The sequence below is a fragment of the Cnephaeus nilssonii genome (assembly GCF_951640355.1).
Source record: "Cnephaeus nilssonii genome assembly, chromosome: 12".
Taxonomy (NCBI): Eukaryota; Metazoa; Chordata; class Mammalia; order Chiroptera; family Vespertilionidae; genus Cnephaeus; species Cnephaeus nilssonii.
In genome coordinates, this window is record NC_137083.1 from 14,577,261 (window position 1) to 14,594,188 (window position 16,928).

General features: G+C 41.2%; 1 pseudogene across 1 annotated transcript; it reads left to right on the forward strand.

Annotated features, from left to right (window-relative positions):
* Window positions 1-10,724: 10,724 nt before the first annotated feature.
* Window positions 10,725-11,361, forward strand: LOC307108223 (glutathione S-transferase Mu 1-like; annotated as a pseudogene). The gene has a single exon. The product of its transcript is annotated as a glutathione S-transferase Mu 1-like (transcript).
* The last annotated feature ends 5,567 nt before the right edge of the window (window positions 11,362-16,928 follow it).

Sequence of the window (16,928 nt, forward strand, 5' to 3'; positions counted from 1 at the left end):
GGGTATTGCTCCTCCTTCAAAGCTCCAGCTCAAACAAAGATAAACAACACTTTCCTCCATCAATCAAACCCGTCTTCTGTAAAGCTGAAGGGTGAATCTCCAAGTGGGCAGAAACCACTAACTCACGCCTGTGAATTCTTGCCTCAGAGGTTCTTCTTCTCTTTGATGGTCATTTCTGGTCCCACCACATGTAAAGAAATGCACCAACTTCCTTATAGTCGCTGTCCAGGAATGCTGAGAAGTGTCCAGAGACAGAAACATCTTGAAGGACAGAAGGCGTGGCTCCTGGCATTAAGGGAAATTGGCTCTTCACTTCTGAGATCAGAGTTGTCTTCAATATAATGAATCAGGATAATCATCACAACTCATAATTTTAAAGGGAGAAGGGAGTAGACTTTTCCTCATTCTTCTCATGTGAAGCTATTGATATTCATTTTAAGCTTTAGAATATCTTTTCCCTAATAAGGTAGACTATCAAGTTTGGACTGGAAGGAGACAACAATATGATTTTTCTAAAAAGAAGTCCTGGCTTCTATACCTTTTAGAGATAAGCCACATTTGAGTAAGTTATAATAAGATTGGAAAAGGAAAAGAGTCTTTCAAAACAAAGATTTCAAAAATAGAGGTATGTATAAATCTGGTCACAACACATACATGAATATTTTCCTTATACTGAGGAGCTATAAAAGTGCTATCGAGCATGGTGCCTATGACCATACCTGGCGATGCAGTAGGTGCTCAATAATTATTTATTGACTACATGAGAATGTTGGACAATAGTGATGTTGAGTCTAGATCATCATAATGGCTACCATTTTTGGACTTAGCCCATTCGTTGACTCTATATTATCTGCAATCCTTACAAGATCAGAGATGATTTGATTATAGTTACTATTTTTGCAGGTGAGGAAACAGAGGTTTAGAGAGGCTAAGCAACTTGCTTGAGGTCACACAGCTAATGACTGGAGGAGTTGGTGTTTGATTTTAGTGTTCAGGCATTTCATTGGCAAAACTCTGATTGAAGGGGTTGTTGGTCAGATATTCACAAAGAAAAAAATAACTTTTGTGTAAATTACTGCACATTCAGGTGGATAATGCTATTCACTTTGAACAGTCCAGATAACTTGCACAAAATGATCGCTTTGTTGCTGTTGTTCTATGTAAATCTTGGACAGCATCCCACTTAACATCTCCATGCATTCTACTTAGCAGACAGCTCAACATGATGGACTATAGGGTCGACTTGGGAGGCAGGTGACCTGAGCTGAGCCCTCCACCCTGACATTTAACAGCTAAATAGTCTTGGGTCAGTCATTTAACTTTCTGTGACTCAACTTCCTCCTCTACATGTAAAATGGCAGTGATAAGAAGAGCATTGCTAAGGTCACTCTGAGAATTAAATGAGTTAATAAATATAAAGTGCTTAGATCAGTGACTGGCCCATAAATGCTGTATGTATGATAGATAAAATCAGCACCCCAGTGTTTACAAAGCAATGGTCTACCCTGCCTTTACTCATCCACTGTGAGGTTATCACACATTTTCCTCCATGCCCCTGGCCCTTGAGGGCTTATTCCGTTTAGTGTTCAGGGAGGCTCTCTCCAGGCCTCGATTTTACCCTTTACTCCTGCTTACACCACCTGGTCCAAAATCTGCTAGCATCTGACTTCATAGGTCAGCTTCTCTTATTGCAGAGAAAACCAAATGGAGGATTGGAATTTGCCAGCTGTCTGGTGTTTAATGGGGAGTTTTCCCCCCTCCCTCCCCATGATTTTTTTTTATAGTTCACCTATCATATTCGTGTGCAATTGAATGCCTCTCCTGTATACTACACTTGCCAACTCTATCTCTAGTAATTATTCTGTTTTAGTCCACTGCAATGTACCTGCCAACAATCTGAAATGTGCAGGTGGTGGCTGCTCAGCGCTGCCTGCCTCCCCGCTCTCCCATTTGCATGCACCCTGTGGTGGCAACCTAATGTGATGGCTCTGACACGGCTTACAATGGAGACAATGACAGGAGGCCAGGGCGGCACAAGTGCCTTTTCTATTTACCATCCATGATTATATTTTTTTTCATTCCCGTTTCCTTCTTTTCCTCAAAGAGAGACAAGGTAAGAGCCCGCACACATTATGCTTTAGGCTGGTGTGAAACACTTGTAAAATACAGGAAAATAAAGGTCCTCAGTGCCTCAGGAGGAATACAGCCCCACCTCCCCCACCCCACCGTGCACTTCCCATCTCCTCTGAACAATTAATACAATTCATTGGTGACTCCTTCTGACTCTTGAGAGTGCTTTTTTTTTTTCTTGACCTTTGTCAACAGATACCTTTTAAAAATGTATTCTGTATTCTTTTAGGGAATGGGACAGATAACAGCTAAAAAACGGTGGTTTTTGCTCTAACACGCCATTTTTGCTCATCGATTCCTTTCTCTTTATTTTCTCAAAAAAAAAAATCCTTTGGGGCTCGAATTTTCTAAGATTGGACTGAAGTTAACCATTATCTAAAAAAAATTCATTACTTCAAAATTGTTGAGCTACATTCTTTCAATTATGTTTTGAATTATGGAAGAAGTACAGTTTTCCCACTCTGACAATGGACTCCAACCACTTACAGGTCTGACTCAAAAATAGCGATCAGCTCCCATCTGACAAGACTGGTCTTTCATGAAGAGTGAAAAGGAATCCAAATTTGAAGTAGCATGTTTGGAGCCTTTAACATCATGAATTTCTGAAATTACAAGCCTGAGTGTGCAATTATTACATTTTTGTCTCAATCTTTTTTAAAGTGCTTCTGTTCAAACTCTCATTTTGCAGCAGCTCCAACAAAGTATTACTGACAGAAAGGCCAGACGCTTCAGACAATTTCTGAATTTACTCTCTGGGTAAAAGTATGGACCCAGAGCCTCTCACAGCCTCCTTCCATTTTCAGAGCCAGGGCCTCAACCACAATCCTCCTCTCTTAGACATAACTTAGACCCACTCGTCTTTCCAGTTGCTTCTGACCCTTTTTTCTTCATCCCGGCCCATTTTTATTTCTAAATGCTAGCCTTCTTTCTATCATTAATATGTTTTTCAAGGGTATAGTGAAATGCAAGGATATACAAGCAGCATTGATCTCTCCTGGGAGTCTAAAGGGCTTTGTCCACTTTTTTTCTTTCCCCAGGGCTCACTCTCAGATTAAAGTCACTTAACTACTTAGATGTCTCAATGCTCGAAGACCAAGAAGTTGCTGGTGTGGCTCAGTGGTTGAGCACCGACCTAAGAACCGGGAGGTCACGGTTCAATTCCCGGTCAGGACACATGCCTGGGTTGCGGGTTTGATCCCCAGTAGAGGGTGTGTAGGAGGCAGCCAATCAATGATTCTCTCTCATCATTGATGTTTCTATCTCCCTCTCCCTTCCTCTCTGAAACCAATAAAAATATACTAAAAAAAAAACTTTATTGTTGAAAGTATTACATATGTTCCCCTTTTCCCCCCATTGACCTCTTCTAGCCCACTCCCACCCCCCATCCCAGGCCTTCACCACCCTATTGTCTGTGTCCATGGGTTATGCATCTATGCAAACAAGTTCATTGGTGAGTCTCTTCCCACCCATCCACCCACCCCCGCCTTCCCCCTGAGATTTCAAAGTCTGTTCCATGCTTCTACATCTCTGGATCTAAATGTTTTAAGGACTGATTGTTTTATGGTCTAAAAAGGCCTTTGGTGCCTTGAGTGCAAGAATCAAAGAAGGACATTGGGGATCAGCTGAGTTACTTCCTTTATACTGTAAATGAAAGTGAGGCCAGAAAGAGTAAATAATGGATTTTACTCATGTTTTTATTCAACCTGTTTTTATTGAGCACCAACTATGTGCCAGCTATTGCACCGGGAACACGGAGCCGAGTAAAAAACAGGCACACTCAGGAGAGACTGACTGGTAGGGAGGAGGCACATAAACAAATCATTGTAATTCACGTGGTAAATGCAACGAGAGAGGAGCCGGAAGTGAAGAGAGCTAGAGTTGAGGCATGGAAGCCAGCCTTCACCCTTGGAGGGTGGGGCTCTGCACAGGGAAGGAACTGGCAGGGGCTGTGTGAGCTGCTAAGGGGACCCAGTTCAAACCTCCTGTCCTGGTGACTACCACGCCTCTTCTGAAACCAGTTTAAAAAGTCAATAGCGTGCTTTCTTTCTGGACCTATTTCCCCTCTGGCCACCACCTAAACTTGGGAACCAGATTCCAAACTGTCCTAGACCATACTGGATCAGCACAGGGCATGCCCACCAACTAAAAGTTCCTACGTTTCCTATGGCAACCCTAACAGGGCTATGCTCCATATTTTGGTTTTCAGATTATTGTTTTTAATACCAGTAATTCTGAAAGAAAGGAAATAAATAGGAATACAATTTTCTGTCTTGCCATCTTTTTGTTTCTAAGCATCATAACAATGTCTGAAATTATTTCTATTTTATTGGTTTATTTATTTGTAGACTGACTCATTTCTAGAAGGATTTCTGGTGACACACAGGAATCCACACAATGTAATAAGGTTAAATAAATAAAGCAATCATAAAAGTGGGAAAACAGGATAATAAGACCTAAGCACACGCATTTAAACGATAGATGCTCTGAGAACATACTGTGCAAACAACAGCCAAGCAAAGGAAAAGGAACTTCAGCCTTAGTTCAGCCGATGCAGTGAAAATAGCAATCACACGTTAGAGGCCAGGAGTTGTGGCCTTGCCTATTCCAGCCCCGAATGCCCCTTAATGCACTGCTTCTGAGATGGCAGGTTGAGTTCCTTATACTGGTTTGTTTTTGTTGCTTTCCATTGTCAAAATATTTTTTCCCCAGATTAAAAATTCCCCTGGGTAACTATGGAATTGATTTTAATAAATGCAAATCTGATCCAGCCAATCCCATGAATGAAACGCTTTAGTGGTTGTCCTCGAGATAAAGTCCATGTTCTGAACCACTTACCCTCCAGTCTCTTCTTTGGCATTCTCTCATAACTTTTCTTTGGCATTCACTCTATAAGTCCAAATCTCCTGGTAAACTGTGCAAGCTTCCACTTCCAGGATTTGGCACATGCTATTCCCTTTGCCTAGAGCATGTCTCCCAGTTCTCTTCGCTAACTCCTCATCGTTCAAATCTTAGTTTAATATTCATCTCTTTAATGAGACTTTTCTTGAACCTTTGCTCTATGCTTCTCTACATCTTGAGCTTAGTGCTTATCACCCATACTTGGATTAAATCTTACTCCAAATAGTGTATACAATTGTGGATAAGCCAATTCTAATGAGCTTATATTTTTACACATCTAAAAATTGATGGATAAAAAATTTTTTTGCATTTAATACACTTTTCACTACAAAATAAAAAAAGAAAAGAGGAAGAAGATAAATAGCCCATAGATTTCTGAAATAGTGGCTCAAAGCCATCATGATATTAATATTGATGTCCTCATTAAATTCTACAGAAATGGAAATAAAGATACCCACAGTATTTCTTAAAAGATTAAAAGTCTCATTTGTTTTTCTTATAACTGGGTAAATTAAAAAGCCCAATGTCTGTTCTATATATTATAATGCTTTCCAACTTAGTTTGTACTGAAAGGCTACTTTTTCTCTTTTAATAACAGCTTTTAAAGTAAAGGATTTTGTAATAACAAGTTTAAAAAATCAACCCTGTATTTTCTTCAATTATAATTATGTGGTAAACTTAATGAAATTACTTTGAAAGTACCTACTACTAGTAAAGAAGTCAACTTTTTACTTAAAGTTTCTTTATCCCGAGTCAGTAGAACAATTGGGCCAACTAGCCCTTGAAGGTTTTGGGGTAATTTAGTTCCTTCTGGGATGCTACAAGAAAATGTGAACGACCATTTTTTCTTTCTTATCTCAAGGATGATACATATCTAGTAAATTCTGAGTGGTAAAAAAGAAAGTTAATTCATCATATACATTGGCTATCTGAGGGACTTTCACTAGACTTTAGGGACACTTTTAATGTAAAGTTATATGGTATTATGGTAGTTTACTTCTTTTCTTATAGTTGTTATTTCATGATAATGATTTAAAATATTTCCAATTAAAAGATTCATCTCAGAACAAGCACTGGCCCTCAAGCCAGTTCACCAGTATAGGTGCTACTTAAATGTTTTAAAACAAAGATCTGCTTTGCCATCGAATAGCTTCCCTTTAATTTAAACCCCATAAAGCAAAATCATGAGAAAACAATGGAGCTTTGTTACAGAGTAAAGAAGGCCTTACGTCTCCTTTTGTAGTAGGTGGGGGGAGTGTCCAAATTACTTTCTTCTCTGCATTTATGTTATAATTGTTTAGAAAAGGATCATGGTTTTGTTTTAAAAGTGTGATTTCCCATGAACTCTTGACATTTGGTTTATTTTAGAGATTGTGTTCCCTCTGTCTTGCAAAGCTTCACACCTCACTTACTAGCACCCATTAGACTTGTTTTCTAGGAGACCATTTTCCAGGCGACCAGCCCATCTTCTTCCAGGGAAGGTTGGGACACTTTCCACGCGTCAGAAAAGTCACAAGCTCTACCAAGGGAGTTGAAGCAGGCAGGTCACCTGTCTCACAATGACAGAAGGCAATTCTAGAGTGCATGATTTGGTTTGTGCCAAAGCTATGCCTTCCATGTCTGCATTTAGACGATCCCTGGTGCCAGTATTCTACTTAGTGCTTCTTATTATGCCAATGGCAGTGATGCCACAAAAGTCTACCTCATTGCCACTGACATTATTTTTTTATTTCTGTCTTCATTTGATATGGTTTAGTGGAAGAGATATAACCCTATTAAAAGTAAGCCCTCATTACCCTTGTGCCTACTAGGAATACCATGGTTGGGAATCACTCATCACAACATCTATAAATAAACCTTTTCCCCTGCATTGTGTGTTTTAATTTTATCATAAAAAGGTTTTTTTTATTGGATATGATACATACCAGCTTTGGAGCACTTTTATTTTTTTGCATAAAAAGTGAATCCACTGGGCAATTTCTAACGAATGTAATAAATGAAAACTTCACCTGTGCTATTCTCTCCCACTTCACTGCTGTCTTTGGTAACATAAATACCAAATTTTCAATGCCTCAGAAACCAATAATTAAAAGTAATTTACTTTTACTACTCATGCCACAAAGTGGCCAACATCAAGTCACACAGAGGCACATTTGGGTCCATCCGGGAAAAAGAGTTCTAGTAAGTTCCATACTCTGCAGTCTCCAGAGGTAAGTCTGTGTCTCCAATGACTCTTCAGACCCTTGGACACCATACCTTTAGTACACAATGATTGCACTGGGAATTCTACTATTAATACAAAACTATCAATGGAAAGAATATTCTGGTCTAGTTCATCGAGGAGAAGGATCAACCTGCATGCATCGGCAAAGTTCATTTTAAGCGTGGGAATAAATAAGGGCTCTGGAAGTTTCCATGTTTAGGCCTTCCAACCACAAGCTCACCACAGCAACCAATAAAATTTCTGGTACATCTTAAAAGCATTTCTGATCTGCTCCTGGGACTATGCCTAGACCTGGAATGCTTCTTAGCACCCTGAGGACCTGCCAGGTTGTTTGAGATCTTGCTTCAAACTCACCACCAAGATTCCTAACTTTCAGCATGGCCGCTGCTTCAAACCTCCTGTACCTGTCTCCTATCCACCAATCAGGCCTCAAAAATGAAGAGACTGATCCAGAGCAAAATCTATGAGTGGGATTGTTGGGCACAGACCTAAACTGCCAAGACAACCCCAAGTTACCAAGATACCACTGCAGAGGTCCCCGGAGACTTTCTGCCAAAATTTCCCCAGATACAACAAAGAGATATCACGCAGGGATTTGGGACAAGTCAGGCTGTGGTGTGACTGGCTCTGGTGGTATGCATCCCAGGAGGCCCTATACTGTTTGGGGATGCAGACATCATCTATGGCCCATCTCAAATGGCCCTGTCCTCTGTAGACTTTCTCCAGGCACTCTGGCTAGTCACACTCATTGTCCTTGACTTCTCAGAATTCTGAGGCTCTTATGGACAGTGATCATACAATCATAATAGTAATTTATAGTATACCCTGACCCCTCCGGTGAGTCCCAGATGGGCAGGGGCTGTTCCTGTTTACCATCATATGTCCAGTGTCTGGCATGAAGTAGAAGCTAACTAGATGTTGGGTCAATGAATAAATGAGTTAAGTGGCTACTTAGAAATTGGCTTAAATGAAACAGGATGCCTAAATACAAATTATTTTGTTCTAGATTAGGTTTAACAGTGTAAGAGAGGCAATTGTGTCACCTCATTGAAATATTGACTTATTCTGCAATACTGCTGATTGGTTAGGAATAAAGAGCTGAAAATCAGGCAAACCTGATGACAATCTGTTTGACATTTGGCAAATTACCAACTCTAAGTCCATTTCCTCACTTGTAAAATGTTTAACAATTTTTTAAAAAAAAATTCTCCAGTGTACTTACATGGACGTTTTCCATAGCGACCTTCAAAAATGAACCCAGTTATACACTCTTCCTCCCAACTTTAGAAAGAGATCAGAAAGAGAAGAGAGACAAGTACCATGGGCACTAGCATTGTTTCTAAGCGCCTTCCCAGCAAGGAGCTGGTCCCTTGCCCTCGCCACTCCATCAAGCCCATGAAGTATAGCTCAATGAATAACTAACAGATGATTACATTTATGAGGAAAGAGTACTCACAGCAGACAGCTACTTCCTACAGGTGACAAGCAATCTTCCGCAGGGGCTTCACCTGACGAGTCATTTTGGGACGTGATCACAAGGGTTGGAGACTGATGAAATTATCCTGTCCAACATCAAACACAAAGTGGTTGTAAATCAGCAGAGGCTGTGGCAGAAGGAGAGAAGCTCATTCTTTATGCTTTGCAGACAGTCTTCCACCTGGGGGCTGCAGCAAGCATCCTAACAACCATTAAGTGACCCTATAAAGGGATTTAATTAAAACACACACACATTAGAGTAGCCATTGACTCGAATCCTTCAGCTGTCTTGAGGAAGTTGATTTGAAAGCAAGTTGTATGATTTAAAAACTTGAATGTGTTGAGCCTCACTCAGCATAGCACAGCAACATGTATAAATAAAGAGACGCCTGTCTGTGATAACTCTCCGTTTGACCTTGCCAGATCACTTCGGGAAAGGCAAACCAAAATAAAAAAGGCAGCCAGCTAGAGTTTAACCTGGTCAAGGGGGTTCCTCAGAATCAGAAATTGGTCTTGCAAATGCATTCTACAAAAAGAGAAGGAATAAAATCTGGAAGATTTATTCGTGGTATCTGCTGAACAGCCCTTGATTTACACGCGATCTAAAGAAACGTGGAGAAACCATTCTGAACTTGCCCTGTGGACGGAATCATATTTTAAGAGTAAAAAATTGGCAGGTTTCATTGAATAGGGAAGGAGCTTCCTAAGGATCCCATTTCCCCATCACCGAGAAAGGGATTTATAAGCATTGTTCCCTTTCGTGGTGTTGGAAGTTCCAATGTAAATCCTTTAGGTTTCACTGTAGGAACCAGCTACTCAAGAGGTTCCCAATGCTTGATGATTGCCACAAAATTGTGTGTGTGTGTGTGTGTGTGTGTGTGTGTGTGTGTGTGTTTAAATGAATGGAAAAACTATTTTTTAAATGGTTATTCTAGAAAGGTAAGCGAGCTTACCCGGGGTCCTGTGCAGCCCTATACAATCCCAACTCCTTCCTGCTTTACTTGCAGAACCTGCTATGCGAGGGCATTTGAGCGGCTCTGCGTGAGAGGCCTGTGCATATTTAAATAGGCTGCTTGAATAGGAATTGTGACTGATGTAAAAATACCCCCTGCATTTTATTTAGTTCTTAGCTCTCCATTTGTAATTGAAATGAAGCTTCTGAAATGCCTCGCTTCCCTAACATTTTGTGAAATCACATACGTTTGATCTCCTAACAGTGTTCTTCAGGTAATTTCGCATAGCTGATTGGGGGGGGGGGGGGGGGGAGTATTAGTTTAATATTTTAAAAAAATAATTTAGAACTTCTCACAAAATAGGCAATAGGCGGGGGAAAAGAAAAGACCTCTGATGAACTATATTTGAAAAGAAAAGGGAAGTGAAAGTAGCAACGAGCTCCTGAGGTTCCCAAGGAGCACTTTACGGATGGCTATTTTTGTGCGCGCTCTGCGGTGCTCTCTCCGTGGCTGCACTTTAATTATCCTGCACTTTGTTCCGGGAAGGTATGTACTGGCTCCCTGCCAGTGTGGGCTAGGGCTCTTCTTGTCACTAGTGTCTAACAGCATGTACAGAACAATGTCCCAATTAGATCTGTAAGTGTTAGAAACATGATACACCAGTGCGTTTTTCTCGGAGGCTGATCAGTGGGAAGTTTCAAAAACACACAGAAGGTTATATAAGCTTCATTCGAATCCTTTCCACAATTAGCCCAAGAAGGCAGGCAAAGAAGCTGAAAATAGAACACGACAGGTCAATATCTCGTCGGCTTATCGTTTTGTTCACCTTAGAAACAATTCATAGGTCAGAATGACCGAACTATTATTTTCAAACAACATTCCTTTTGTTATTGGCACCTCCTAGGACACAACTTCATTTCTTTGGTAACAAAGGGAACTTTCTGGATCTCTTGATGCACAATGTTTTATTGCCAACTGGAGATTTCTGGATAAATTAACGTTAGGCGCCCTCCACGCAGAGCGCGAAAACCAGCACCTTGGCCATGACTCTGTGTTACTGGGACACCCGGGGGCTGGCTCATGCCATCCGTCTGCTCCTGGAATACACAGACTCCAACTGCGAGAAGAAGTACACGATGGGGGACACTCCCGACTATGACAGAAGCCAGTGGTTGAGTGAAAAATTCAAGCTGGGCCTGGACTTCCCAATCTGCCCTTCTTGATTGCCGGGGCTCACAGAGCAACGCCACCCTTCGCTGCCTTGCTCGCAAGCACAACCTCTGCGGGGAGACGGAAGAGGAGAAGATCCGAGGGGGCGTGTTGGAGCATGAGATGATGGACCTCGGGATATACAGCATCAGGACCGGCTACAGCCCTGACTTTGAGAAACAGAAGCCCGAGGTTTTGAAGATGCTCCCTGAAAAGACAAAGCTCTTCTCAGAGTTTCTGGGGAAGAAGTCTTGGTTTGCAGGGGACAAGCTCACCTATGTGGACTTCCTGGCCTGGGATTTACCGGATGTGCTGCGCATGTTTGAGCCCAGGTGCCTGGACACCTTCCCGAACCTGAAAGACTTCTCGGGCCGCTTTGAGGGCCTGAACAAGATCTCTGCCTCCCTGAAGACCAGCCGCTTCCTCCCCACACCCGGGTTCTCCAAGTCTGCGGTGTGGGGCAGCAAGTAGTGCCTGTAAGTGCAGGACACGGGAGTGAGGAGCACCCGGGGCCTTGAGAGCAGCTGAGCGTTCTGCATTCTTTCTGCTTCTTTTCACCCCCCCTCCCCCACATGCCCATTGGCCCCTTGTCTGCCTCCCAACCCCCTTTCACCAGGCTTCCAAGCTGTAGCCCCAGCCTTCCTCAGCCATGTTCCTACCCTCCCTCATGAACCCTCTTGCTGTAATGCCAACCAGACAGACCTTCTCCTCACCAGTTGCTCTGCTTCGAGGGCCCACCTGGACCCCTGGCCTGTGGAACTCAGCTCTGAGCTCCCACCTCTGTTCTGCAGACCAGGATTGCCTGGTGTGCAGGCCCTGCTCCCCCGCGTGGGCCCTGCCCTGCCTGCCTGAGCCCCAGCAAAGCCTGGACACACCTACTTGCCTTGTCATTTCCTCCTGGCCACTGGACTCAGGACTGACTGTGCTGATGTTTGGGGGGTATCCATTTCCCCTTTGTTGTCCGCAATGGCTGGGTTGCAGGGCTGTATGTGTGGGGTGATGGCAGGAGGGGACAGGAAGGATTGTCAGGTTTCTTGCTCATTTCTATCTTCATGTTCCATGTGCCTCAGCCCGGGAGCTCTAAGAAGAGGGAGACCCGGGGCCTGGGGCCTCCTTCATTTTTGCATTTGTGGAATGCCTCCTACAAGCCCGCAGGACTCTGTGTCATGGCTGGAGGGGCCCTCGGGGTGGGTTGAGCCGTCCCCTGCTGGTGTGGGATCCTAGTGGCCTGCCTTCTGTCACCTTTCCCGGAAGTGTTCCTTGCCCTACATACCCTCCTCTGTGCTCTTACAACATATCACAACAAAACGCACCCCACCGCAAAACAAAAAACAAACAAAAAAAAAACAAAACGTTAAGTAAGCAACCATATTACCTACATTCATAAGTTAATTTTCCAAACCAATAAAGTAAAATGTATCTCTCTCTCTCTCTCTCTCTCTCTCTCTCTCTCTCTCTCTCTCTCTTGCTCCCTCCACATATGTCAGAGATGGTATGAAAAAATATGTGCCAAAGGAAGCAAGCTCCTTTTCTTCTTCTACCCTGTTGAGAAAATAATTGTGTAAAATGTCTGGACTAAGTTAAAACAGCCAAAAGACAGCCTTTAATTTACACCCTGCAATGGGTTAAGAGTTCAGTCAGTCTTCTCCTCTGTTTCTATCAGTCACTCTCTTTACAACAATTGAACTAAATTATTTTAAATGGCAAAGTAGTTAAATTCTTCCCATTGGCCCTACAATCAAACACCACATGGATTATCAGCTCCATGGATTATTAACTCAGTTTTAAGAATGAGCATATAAAGGGTTCAGATGCACCTGTGCTGATAAGGCTTAGAGGAGAGCAGACGGGTCCGGGGGTCATATCCAAAGGACAACAGACACAGTTCTAGGGTCACTGAAGAAGGGAAAAGTAGGTTCAGATTTTCACACACCCATGTATGGTCATGGTCTCTCTCTCTCTCTCTCTCTCTCTCTCTCTCTCTCTCTCTCTCTCTCTCTCACACACACACACACACACAATTGGACTTTCTTCCATGATGATATTGTTACAATAGATGCCTTAAGTGTGATTATTCAGGCCGATATTTTACTTCTCAAAAAAAAAACAAACAAACAATATTTCTTCTTTCTATTGTTTATCACTCATAATTATGTACTCCTTTCAAAAAATACCCAATTGATGCAAAAAAAATTGGGCATACTCCTTTATTTAAGATATTGGCTAACATTTGAAGAAAAATGAGTGGCAAGATTCTACAAGTGGCCCTGCCAGCATAGCTCAGTGATTAAGTGTCGATTCATAAACCAGGAGGTCATGGTTTGACTCCCAGTCAGGGCACATGCCCGGGTTGCGGGCTCAGTCCCCAGTGTGGGACATGCAGGAGGCAGATTCTCTCTCATCATTGATGTTTCTATCTCTCTTTCCCATCCTCTCTGAAATCAATAAAAAATATATTTTAAAAATAAAAAGAGAAAAAATGATTCTATAAGTGAATTACCATAGTATGCTGGGGGGGGGGGGAAGCATGGGATAATTACTGGGTAAAGGATTTAAATGAAATTACAAGTTACCAATACCAGGTAAAACTTGATTAACAATGCCAATTAGAGAAGTCTGAGATGGATATGTGATATAGAACTGCTGTCTTCATGAATCTTCTTTTTTCATGGTCTTTACTCCAAAATTGACGGGCAATGACTGGTGTCTTTGATCCCTTTCCCCAGTTTTAGTTCTACCAGGATCCACACAGGAAGCAACTATTTAATTGGAACAGAATGAGTCCTCTAGTATCACATCATATTTTAAGAACCAAAACAAGCACAATGCTTATTCAAGGCAGAGAATCAATACATTTGGAAATCTTTTTTGGATCTTCAAAACAGATAAAAATCATAGTGGGGGTGGAACAAAATTTACTGCTGGCCCTCAGTTGATTCTAGGACCTCTCAGGTGTCCAGACTAAAGGATTAGAAAGCTGATCTAATACAATGTTTTCATTAGAAGAATAAACAAAATAATAATTCAGATTAACCTCAAATAAATTCATTTCAATAAACATGTCACCCCTTTTAATATAGATGTCTTTCATTGATATGGTAGGTTCCAGATAAATCACAAAACCTTTATTTTTCTCCAACATCCTTTTTAGATAGTTAATTGCCATGAGGAAAGTCAAGTGACTCACTCAAAATCACACAGTTGATGACTGGTACATCACAACTAGAGCCTGTGAATCAACTCCTCCATAAACTTCTCTGTTATGCTCCCAGGCACAACCTTCACAGCATTGACATGTGATAAATTCCTGCTTCCAGAACATGTCCAGCTTGTCAAAGTGGAACCATTGCAGTTACAAAGACAATAATCAGCCAGTGATGTCACCAAGATGGTGACATAGGTTGTTCCTGCCTTCACTCCTTGGCATAAGAACAGCAACTAACAATTATTCAAGAACAAGACACAATTGAGAAAATCCTAGAACATGGGGGTGAAGCTGAAGTACCCCCTGCGCAACAGAGACCAAGGTAGACACGGTAGAAGGGTAAGAGAAGTGCTAACACTTTGGCCTCACTGCCCCTTCACCAGGCCAGTGCACCAACATGCAGAGAAAAGGAAGAATTGTAAAAGAAAAAAAGAGAAGAAGTCACATGTAAGGGAATCCCCATAAGACCACTGATAGACTTCTCAACAGAAACATTTCAGACCAGGGGGAAATGGGATGACATAGTCAAAATATTTTTTTTAAAAGCCTGTCAATCAAAAATACTACATACCCAGTAAAGCTGCCCTTCAGAAATGAAGGAGAGATAAAGACTTTCTCAAACAAACAAAAGCTGAGCGAGTTCAGTACCTCTAGTCCTGCCTTACAAGAAATGTGAAATGGAATTCTTTGAACAGAAGTGAAAGGACTCTAACATCATAAAAACATAAAAAGGTAGCATAAAACTCACTGGTAATGGTAAATATATGCAAAATTAGATTTTGTAAATCAGTAATAGTGGTGCATAACTTATTTACAATTCTAGCATAAAAGTTAAAAAATGACCACATTGGAGCAAAAGAAAATCAATAATACTGAGTTTGTCTTTATTTAAAATATTGATATTTTACTCATCAGGAATTTTTGCAATGACTTTAATTCTATATATATATATATATATATATATATATATATATATATATATTGATTTTTATTTACTGATTTTAAAGAGGAGGAGGAAGAGAGAGAGAGAAACATTGATTTGTTGTTCCACTTATTTATGTGTTGACTCTTATTCCACTTATTTATGTGTTGACTCTTATATGTGTCCTGACTGGGGATCAAACCCTCAACCTTGGCATATCAGGACGATGCTCTAACTAACTGAGCTACATGGCCAAGGCCAAAATGATTTTAATTCTTAGAAATGTCCTTAAAATATTATTTATTTTGATGACTGAACTCACCCCCCCACCCCACCCGTTAAATTTTGCACGCCAGGCAATCACTTTACTGGCCTCATCTAATCCCCGGTAGTTAACATGTGACTAAACAATTCTATCTAATTTCTCCCAATCAAGTACTGCAGAGAGGCAGATTGTATTTGAGAAAGTAGAGGAAGGAAGCAGTCACCTCCGTTTTGCTATTGACTCCTTTCTGTGAGTTTTAGGGTTGTGTGCGGGGGTATGTGCCCCAGTGGAGGGCTTGTCCTCACCTGCCCAGGAAGAAGGGGGTGGGAGGGGAGCCCTGGTTGCACTGAATTCCTAATAGAAGGAACCTAGTCTGGCCCCTACACTGGAAAAGCTATCATGCACCTATATTTTCTCTATTAATCATCTATATTATGCATAAAGCTGGAGTCCATTTGGGAGGGACTCTCTAGGGTGTCATGTAATGTGACATCCCAGAGAAAGTGGATGTGGAGATACAGCATTCATTCAATGCACACTTACTAGTGTTTCTTTTTAAGAGGCTAGAAATACATTTTGCAGCTTAGACAACCTGATGGGGTAAAGACAGTGCAAAAGTAAATATGTAAAAAAAAAAAAAGAAACCTTAAATACTATATTTTATTGAATCCTTGCAATCAAATGTAAATTCAACTGTAGTTGTGGCGATAACCTCATGATGATCATTCTCCTGTTTAGCATGTATTTCTTCATGTACCTGGTCTTGTTCCAAATTAGAGTGTCCTGATGACAAATTCAATAAGATAGGGTTTGTCAAAAAAAGGCAGAACACTCACCCAGGGGGTGCTTGACACCTACTCAACGACTATTCGATAGCCCTCTGCTTTTCTGTTAAAAGAACATTCTGGGGCAGAATTCTAGTCTTCAACAGAATCTGCTTTTCCATTGAACTGCACTACTATCTGAATGGAGCAGTCACTTTAAACATTAAAATATTTACATTTTAAAAAGACATTTCAAGAGAAAGTTGCAGCTACCTGGGAGGAGAGAAAATTGATATTCTTTGTGTCTTGTGATCTTTAAGTTATGTCTGTCTTCATAGATTTTGATAGCTTACGTTTTACCAGGTTTTCATTTTATCTTAGCTAACACCCCCAACAGAAAACACAGCGAGTAGGTAAAAAAATCATCTGTGAACCATAATAAATAGATTTCTGCCAATGACAGGTCATGATACAGGAAAAAAAAATCTGTGATGACCCTCTTTCCTCTGCACTCATTTATCTCTTCCTGGTGTCCACTGATAGATTCTTGCTCTATGATTTATTGCAGAAAAACACCACCTAGAAATGGGCTTTTGATAAAATTGTTCAAGGATTCCTGGACAATAAATCCTAATCTTAACATGCAATGCTGCAGAATGTTTCACCTTTCTTATGCTATAAATAAAATATGCCAAATGTGATAATAAATCCATACATTTAAGCACTATCCATGTAGTTTAGGAAATAAAGTCATAGTATGTATGCCTAATAGCAGCTCTAAGCCTGAGGTTGTTGATGGCAGTTTTTGTGCATTTGCCATCCAAATTTTTAGCACTTTACAGTACTTATGAAATTTCATGTCTTTCATCTGCCTGGGAAGGC